Raw genomic sequence first — 9,358 nt, 5'->3', positions numbered from 1 at the left:
TTGCCCGGGGGTGGTAGCCTGATGTCATGCTAACAGTGATGTTCAATTTCCCGAGCAACTCCCTCCATACTCACAATTTGACTTGGGTCCCCCTGTTCGAAACGGCATCCTCAGATAACTCAAACTGCCGAAATACATGGCGGAATAGTAGGTCTGCCATCTCCCTGGCTGTAGATAATCCTTTCAATGGGATAAACCTAACCATCTTGGAAAAGCAGTCTATTATCACCATAATAATAGTGTTCCCCTCAGACACTGGTATGTCTGTAATAAAATCTATAGAAATATGAGACCATGGTCTTTGGGGAGTATGCAGAGGAAGTAACTTACCTTCAGGAGGGGTGCGTGGAGTTTTGCTGCGAGCGCAGTCTGAACATGACATGATGTAATGAAATATGTCCTTCTGCATAGCCAGCCACCAGTACCTTGCGCTCAGCAATTGTGCTATGTGTGTCGACCCCGAATGTCCCATTCCTAATGATGTGTTCGCCCAGGTGTTAAGATCCCTGCAATGTCTTCGCGGAATATACAACCGGTTCAGTGGACAGTGGGGGTGAGGGTTAGCATCTTCAGTGCTGCAGTCTAAGTCCCAAGCGAGCGTGGCATGAAGGAGAGAGGACTGGCTCCTGGCTGGTTGATTGGGCTCCAGCCTGATGTTGCCGTGAAAGCACCCTTATGTTTTTCTCTCCCGGACTGTAGGTGACCGGGAGAAGAAAAGGGACCACCGAGCCTGCCTGACATGTAGCCTCTCAGTGGTCGGGAGGTACTTCAGGTTTTTATGGTCGGTGATGACCGTGAAGGGGTGTCTTGCTCTCTCTAGCCTATGTCTCCATTATTCCAAGGTGAGTTTCATTGCTAGGAGTTCTCTATCTCCAACGCTGTAGTTCTACAAGGATTAACTCAGTTTCCGCAAGATGTAGGCTACTGGCCATAACTGTGGATTGAAATAGTGGGAAACATACAAGGTGAGTATAATCAGGTGAACAAACAGGTGAGTATAATCAGTATGTGGGTGATTTGGAGAGAGGCAGGTGTTTGTTATGATTCAGAACCAGAGTGGGCTTGTCCCTCCTGCTGGGAGACCGGCCAACCTTGACACTAGGCAGAATGTTTACTGGGATTTGATGTTATTTTCGTATAACGATATATGAAGCTCTGTTTAAAATGGGTCTGGGTTTCTTTCTTGGTGTTTTGGGGTGTGGAAGATGAAGTTATAGCTGATGAAGTGTTGAATGTAAGTGCAAGAAGACCTAATAGAAAGTGAAAACAATATATTTAAAAAATAGCTAAGTAAAATTACAGTTGACACAGAGCAGTTTAATTAAAGGCCTCACAGGTTTTGGGGGTTTGGAGGATGCAGTTATAGCTGATGAAACATTGAATGTAAGTGCAAGAAGACCTTATTGCTGTCTGTCTGCTGTGCATTAGGTATGTTATGTGCACAGTGTTGCTGATAATTTCTCTTCCTCTTTTCCACCCTCATTTCTTCCTCTCATTCATTCATTTATTGTTTATGTTCTTCAGTTTTAAATATCCCACCCATTCTCATGTTAACAGTTTGTCATTTACAGAGTTTATCAAGAAACCATGAAGTTCTACCACTAATGACCACAGAGGTCTTACATTTCATGTTTTTAGACCTGTTTCTTAATGCTCCGCTTCAAGTGCTATTTTAGGAGAGTATCCTTTTTTTTTTTTTTAAATAAAAATGATTTATATGCTGAACATGTAAATTAAAACTGAGCTTCTCCCATTGCCTGTGGGGATAGAGTTACCAATCACATTCTATTCAGAGTGCTAATTCTATTCATCTTGTATGGCACCCTGGAGACTCCTTGTCTATGTGTATTTACTCCACAAACTGTCTGTGTGCCTTTGTGTAGATGCTGTTCTCTTTACCCCAAAACACTGCTTGGCAAACAAAGTAATGCTGTGTGTTATTGTGTTAATGTTAATGTGTGTATAAACTGGTTTCAGCAAATGCTTGAGTAATGTATTCTGAATATCTATAGTGAATAAACGATACCAGGAGAGATATGGATATATGGTGATATGGAAAGCATGAAAAAGTCATGGTATGCAACGGAGTGCAATGTAAGGAGTGTTCACCGCTGAGTACTGGCCCACTTCAAGCACTGTCCCACAAGACCTCTGTGGCTCCCATGTTATATCCCATTACCTTCTCATAACCTTCTCTACACTGTTACGCTCCACTATATTTGTGTGTGTGTGTTCTGGTAGGTGCTTTGTTTTCAATTGGTTCCTTTCTATTTTTGTTTCATCATGGCTCCTCTTCCAGGGCTCCGCCTGCCCTGGGTCTCCCAATGTTGACATGGCTCATCCTATGTAGTCGATCCTGGAAACAGACGTTGCTGGCCCAGTCTAGAGCTCGCTTGAACTTCTGTTTGTGCTAGTTGCTATTGTTGCATTTGTTCTCTGATCCGCATGCTTTTGACCTTTGTTAGCGTGTAACCATCAGGTATTTTGGATAGCCTTTCTTTGTACTTTAGCCGTGTACATCCTTGTCAGCTCATTTATACTTCGCACCAGGTATAGGGTGGGGTGCTGTTTGTTTTTCCATTTTAGGCCAGGGAGTTAGGGAACTGTATGTTTTTTGTTTCATTCTGTTGCAGGTAAGTTAGTCTTTCCATGGGGAGATAATTGGTTTGCTCTTTTTGTTTGTTGTTTTCTCTTGACAGTGTTAACCCACCTGAAGTTTGGCTGGTGTGTGGTATTTGTTCATCTTGTCATTTTGTCTTGTCATATATGGTATATATCACCTTGTACATATTCACCCTTTCAGTACAATAACTCTCCATTATCTCATTTTTGTCATGTGCTTTAGACTGTAGCAGTGTTATGCCCCAGATTCAATGCTTTTTGGTCTATTTCTATGGGCTGTGAGAGAACAACAGCTGATATGATACACAGCGAGAGAGAGAGTGAGAGATAGAGAGATAGAGGTCTGTAGTGGAGACACCAACTGCAGGTTCCTACATCCCAAGCTCTTCTGCTTAGAAGCAGCTTTTAGTTCCCATCCAGCCATGTGTGCTAAGAACGCTCACGTTACAAAACTACTGAATGAACAAACTGCCTTTGGTTGGCTAACACAGCCAGTGATCATCAGTACTAATTTTTGAGTGAAGTTAAACATATGTGGTACTAATCCTGTTGATGAGAATGATATTGTCAGTCATGACACTGCTGTAGGCATCCTTCCTAATCACTTCAATACAGTAATGGAAGATGTGTTCACATGGGAATGTACACACTTTTTAGTTTAACCATTTTTTTCTACTCATAAATATTATCCCTCTGCAAATTAGATAGATAGACAGACAGACTTGCTGTATGAAATGATCACACATCCTTGTATTTAGTAGAAGAACTTGGAATCAAGCCAGTGGTGTCAGTGAGCACATCTCCCCCAGGCACAGTGAACTGCTGTATCCACACTTCAGCCAAGAACAAGCTGCTAATGGATTTAAACAGAGTGAAACTGTAGGGTGTGTGTGTGTGTGTGTGTGTGTGTGTGTGTGTGTGTGTGTGTGTGTGTGTGTGTGTGTGTGTGTGTGTGTGTGAGAATGAATGTGACAGGCTGAATGAGTGTGAGGGAAATGTATAGCATGAAAGGAGCTTTTGTGACAAGACGTATGCCCAACATAAGGCTTCTTTAAGCCAGTACAATATTAATTAACTTAAAAACGCAGAAAGAGGTAGGCAATGGTGATACGGCAAACACATAATATCATGATACTTGAAGATGTTCATGATGCACAATATGTATCATGACATTTACATTTGGATTGTATTGGATTTATTATTTCACACTCAGATAGCTGTTTTACAGAACTGAATTTCACATGTATTTACAAGACATTCTTAAAATAAATAAAATCTAATGCACAAAAAATTCCTCTTTTAAATATATATAATATATATATTGCTAGGCAATTTATAATTCCACATATAAAATTCTCATTTAGAAAGTGATGGGTGATTTCTGATATCTCTGTTCTCATTTTTATGAGGTTTACTTATAAACCACTCACAGTGAACCAGCACATCAGCACACTGGTAGTGACTCATTTACAACAGGAATCAGTACATAGTGTTTTAATTTACTGCTAGTGAAGTTCTTTAGGAGCACCATCGAAAGCATCCTGGCCAACAGCGCCACAGTGTGGTACATCACTGCACAGCCACCGAGCTAGAGGATCTGCATGGTCTGGTGAAGGCGGTACAGTGAAGCTTTTAAACAGTTTATAATAGACTGAAGAAGAAGGTTAGCAGAGTCAAAGACAGCACCATACACCCCACACATGTGCTCACACACACACACTACAACCCACACATGTGCACACACATGTATATGCACACACACACACACACACACACACACACACACACACACACACACACACACACACCTCAGTAACTCCTTGTTTGAAGCACTACCACTTAACACAGTGATACTGCAAAAAAAAATATTAATCTCGATTTTTTTTTTCAAGATCATGGACTATTTTCGATAACAGTTTCATGGCTTTTTTTACATAATGGAAAATTCAAACAAAGTTTTCATTAGAGGAAAAACCCACACCTAAGAAAAATGGCAGCCACTTCTTACCACCAGTATCCAACACCAAAATATCATATATAAAACAATATTTACACTATCTATATAATATATAACAGCAGTCAAAGCAGGAGGGATGAAGCTAAAATTCAAGGTCCAAATGGGGAAAAAAGGTCATACACGAGTATGACACTTTCCATAACATCTTTCCGTAACATCATGTCATATAGAACAGCACTAAGAATGAAGCAGCATATTGCCTTAAGTGGAAGTTCTGGGAGTTGGAGGGCAGACTGTATTTTTGTTTGTGTTGTAGCCTATCGACATACCTTACACTTTACATGAATTTTATTCCACGTTTGCCTTTTCAAATCCAGACAAATTCCATATCGTTCAGTCGCGGTTCCCATGCGGTTTTGATTTTATTTTAGTTTCGTTTCTGTCTCCGCCCTTCTATCGTATTTTTATTACCCCCATCTTTCACCATTTGCATTTTCCTCTAAATGCATCACCGCGGTCAAGCTAAACGTGCTTTAGCGATTGAAGGTCAAGTCATCCACGCTTCAAATTCAAACGCGCCTATATGCGCGATTTTACGATTTTCACGAGCTTTGTTGTGGATACGCACTTTTAATGCATTTTAAAGTACAAAATAGAAATTACTTGATTGAAATAGTTTACTTGTAGTTTATAGTTTACATTAAACACAATTGGTTATATATTTAAAACAGCTTAATGGGCATTGTGCAAAATGTTTTTTTATATGTTTCTCAGAAGTTTATTATAGACCTTGACAGACAGCTAAAATGGGTTTTCATTTGTGAATTGTTGTAAATGTGCAGGGCAGGGGGAACAACATGGCTGAAAAATTCCACTTCCAATTGATTGGTGGCCCTTGGCTATCAGCAGATCAAGTCTGAAAAGATTCTACTGCACCAGTTTTTAATAAATCTATATTGAAGTCTTTGTATTCGTAATGACGTGTACATACATTTAATTCAGAGAAAGTATGGTTATCCATTTTTCTGAATATTCCTGTTTTAGCTGGCAGTCAAGCTCTATAATAAACTTCTGAGAAACGTTATATAGAAAAACCAAGCTGTTTAAATATATTACCATTTTTTTCCCACATGCTAGTAGCTCCTCTTTTTCCGTTTTGCATTGCATTATGGGACAATAGTGTCCATTCAAACCATACTCAAATAATGTAATGTATCGGTGTACTTACACGTGTTGGTCATTGTAATTATCTACGTGTTTCGCTTTATATCTCTGTTTTATTTTTGTTTTACTAGATTTTTGGCTACGTGTCTTTGTGTAATGGTTATCTGACTATGGACTGCGTTAAGTTCAATGAAAATTTATTTGTCATAAATAAGCGTCGCTCATCACTTCATATGCGTCCTACCTTAATATAACTTAGTCATGCTAGATTTCTTATTACCTGAGTATAATGACAATGAAGACTCTATTCTATTCCATTAATTTTTCTTCTATTCTATTTTACACATTTACCTATGTACTTACAACGCATTTTTAAGTTTTGAAATGGGTTCCAGCTCTTCGACAGAAAAGTCAGAGGCCATTACACACTTACGTGAGGAAAAAAAATAAATTATTGTTTTTTAAATAAAACATGTAGTTGAGCGTAGGTTTGTATATGGTATGGACATGTTCCTACAAATATTTTGGGAGGACAGAATTGTTCCTACCAGTAATTGCGCGTCTCAAAGATGACCGGTTTAGACATGCTAGCATTTGACTTGCTGAAAGAGAGGGGGCTATCTGAACGTTCACGGTACCTGCAAATACGTTACGTACTGCCTGACACAGAGGAGGCTGCTCAGTGTGCTGATAACATACTGTATCATAGACTGTATACACTCGTGGACTGGACGACAGTGGGGGAATTGAAGCCACTGTGTTTCTAATGCCCTCTAGTTCCTGAGGGTAGTAACGCTACAACATTTAATCCCGCCCATTCTCATGTATGTGAACGGGCCAGACAACAAACAAATTTCAAATAATATATATAATTCAAATTATATTTTTTTGTCAGTTCTGTTCTGTCAGTTCTATAAGATTCACTCACGTTAATATATCTCCCAACATTTTTATTTACGATTAACGGATTATGTGTAAAATATGATTTTTAAAAAATGGTGTGGCAATGAGGTGATTGACAACTAATACTCACGGTAAAACGGCATCTGATTCGATCTCAGCTATATTAAGCTTCACTTGACATCCTTTTTACTTTCCACTGTGTTAATGACGTTGACAGTTCAATTTAACATTTTTGAAGTAAAGCTTGGGGTCAAGATCTTTTCAGTTTGTTACGGTGGATATCTAGCTAAGTGGTTAGCTGCTAGTGTTAACTTCTTCAATGTGAGCAAACAAATGACCTAGCTAGTTAACCTCCTTGCTAGTTAGCTAGTTTGTTGAAATGTCGCTGAAGCATTTAACCTAGCATGAAATTTTACTTCGGGTTGACTGTATTTACAATGGACAGACATATGCTACTTCAATGTGAAGTGAGTACTATTACATCCACACAGCAGTTTACATTTACCAGGTATAATGGTGGCTCCCTGGAGTAACGTAGGCCACTAAAACACCAAATACAGTCCCTTGTTATGGTTGAGAATTGTGTCACACCAGTGGGCCCTGGTGAAGAAGAGCTATTGACTATTGTTATTAGAGCTGGAATAGTAACTTTGTTATTTTTAAAAATGGTTTGTTAGCTGTCATGGGTTCTTAAAAACACTACAAAAGCAGGGACTTGCTCACTCCTAACTACTATTTATATATTTTTTTTATTTGGTAATTTGTAGATAATTGGCAATCCTGTAAACTGAATTATTTATCTCTGTATATTTCCTTTTTCTATAGTTCACTGGCTTTTATTTTATGTTTTTATTAGGCTTTTGTACAAGCAACCCAGTATACTAAGTACATATGGAAGTGGGGTGTGTGTGTGTGTGTGTGTGTGTGTGTGTGTGTGTGTGTGTGTCTCTGTGTGTGTGTGTGTGTGTGCTTGCGCTTGCTTGTATGTATGTGCATTTATGCGTGTTGTGTTGTGCAGAGTTGTGCATTTGACAACTCTGACTGATGCCATCTACAGAATGCAGAACATTACTGTGGCAACCACTTTGTTCTGGGGACATATGTGGCTATCACAGGCTGATGGTGTTTAAGAACCTTTTTTGTGGGCAGTAGTGTGGCTAACTTTAATATTACATTTTTCAGAAAATCATCTTCTCAAACACAAAATATGTTAGTGCTTATTGTCACACCTGAAAAAAATGCAATCTAACATTATGTCAGTACATTCTAGGGTACAATTAAAAACAGCTCCTGAAAAAAGCAAAAAATTGTCTGGGGACTGAAACACTTATTAACTTCAGTAATCATATCTCCTTCTCTTAATTCTCCAGATATATGCAGTTCCTGAAGGAACTGGAGTCAGTAGAGAAACACTACCTGCATGCTTACTATGTGCATTATTACATCTTTGCAGACAAGCCAGAGGATGTTCTTGTGGTAACACTGCAAATTCCAAGTTTGGAAAATTCCCCCTGCTGGCAGAAAATCTAACTATGCTGGATGGAGAAGCTCGAGAAACTCATTGAGACCCAACTAACCAATGAGGTCGACTACATCTTTAGCCTCAATGTGGATACCAAATTCTATGGTCACTGGGGGGCAGAGACTCTGGGTGATATTGTTGCCGTAATACACCCAGGTTATTACAGTACACCACGCGATGAGTTCCCATATGAGAGATGGCCTGAGTCACAGGCCTACATTCCTCAAGGGATGGGAGATTATTACTATGGTGGTGCGGTGATTGGTGGCCTAGTGGAAGAGGTGCACAAACCTGCATGCAGCTGGACATGGACAAGGACATTTTTATCAAAGCACAGTGGCAAGAGGCATCCCACCTGTACAGGTGGCTCAGTGATTAAGCTACTTGACTAGTTATCAGTAGTTAGCTATTTCAAGCCCCACAGTTGCCACTGTTAGGCCCTTGAGCAATGCCCTTAACCTTCATTTGCTCAAATTGTTCTCATTTATAAAAGACATCTTTGGGATAAAAGTATCAGCTAAATGCTGTAAATATACATACTTCCAGCACAACAAGCCAAAGTTTTGTCACCTGGTTACCTGTGGCAGGACTTTAAGTAAAAAAAAAATAATAATAAATCTGATGACATAAAAATCAGTTGTTCTCTCAAATCATCAGGAACTATCCTGATGTGTGCCCCAACCCCTGATCAGACCTCATGTGGACTTTCACTTTTCAATCCGGTATACACTCCCTCACAAACATGCACTTTTTTTTTTTCAAAGTTATGGTTTCTTTCAGGTCATGGTTTTTGAGGGTGAGCCCAAGTTATGGGATGGTTTCTTTGACCATGTCCATGTTCCCACCCCCAGCTTCAAGCCTGGGTCTTCTGCATGGTAGACGTGTTCTGACCATCAGAAAGAGCAGGTCTTTAGTTTTCACTGACACACTGAAACCTATAAATAAAATAATGAACGTAGGCTAGAAAGGATATTCAGTCTGTCAGAAACAATGCTGTCTGTAGGAGCTGTATCCACACTGATCTTCACACCACATCCAGGTTGTGGCACCAAAGTAATCCCTGTTTCTTTCTCAAGCGATTTTTACCCGGCTGTGTGTTGTGGATTAATGGAAAGATCAGGGAGTGCAACACTCATCTGTAGTCACTATTTCTTTGGCAGATTTATTTTGTATTTATGGATGACAACAGC

General features: G+C 39.5%; 1 pseudogene; it reads left to right on the top strand.

The window, feature by feature from the left end:
* The first annotated feature begins 395 nt into the window (after positions 1-395).
* LOC145659041 (globoside alpha-1,3-N-acetylgalactosaminyltransferase 1-like) lies at positions 396-8,547 on the top strand (annotated as a pseudogene).
* The last annotated feature ends 811 nt before the right edge of the window (positions 8,548-9,358 follow it).

The sequence above is a fragment of the Electrophorus electricus genome, chromosome 8, assembly GCF_041902795.1.
Source record: "Electrophorus electricus isolate QZ-2024a chromosome 8, ASM4190279v1, whole genome shotgun sequence".
Lineage (NCBI taxonomy): Eukaryota > Metazoa > Chordata > Actinopteri > Gymnotiformes > Gymnotidae > Electrophorus > Electrophorus electricus.
The sequence above is the reverse complement of the archived record's forward strand: the minus strand, read 5'-3'. Positions and strand labels throughout refer to the sequence as shown.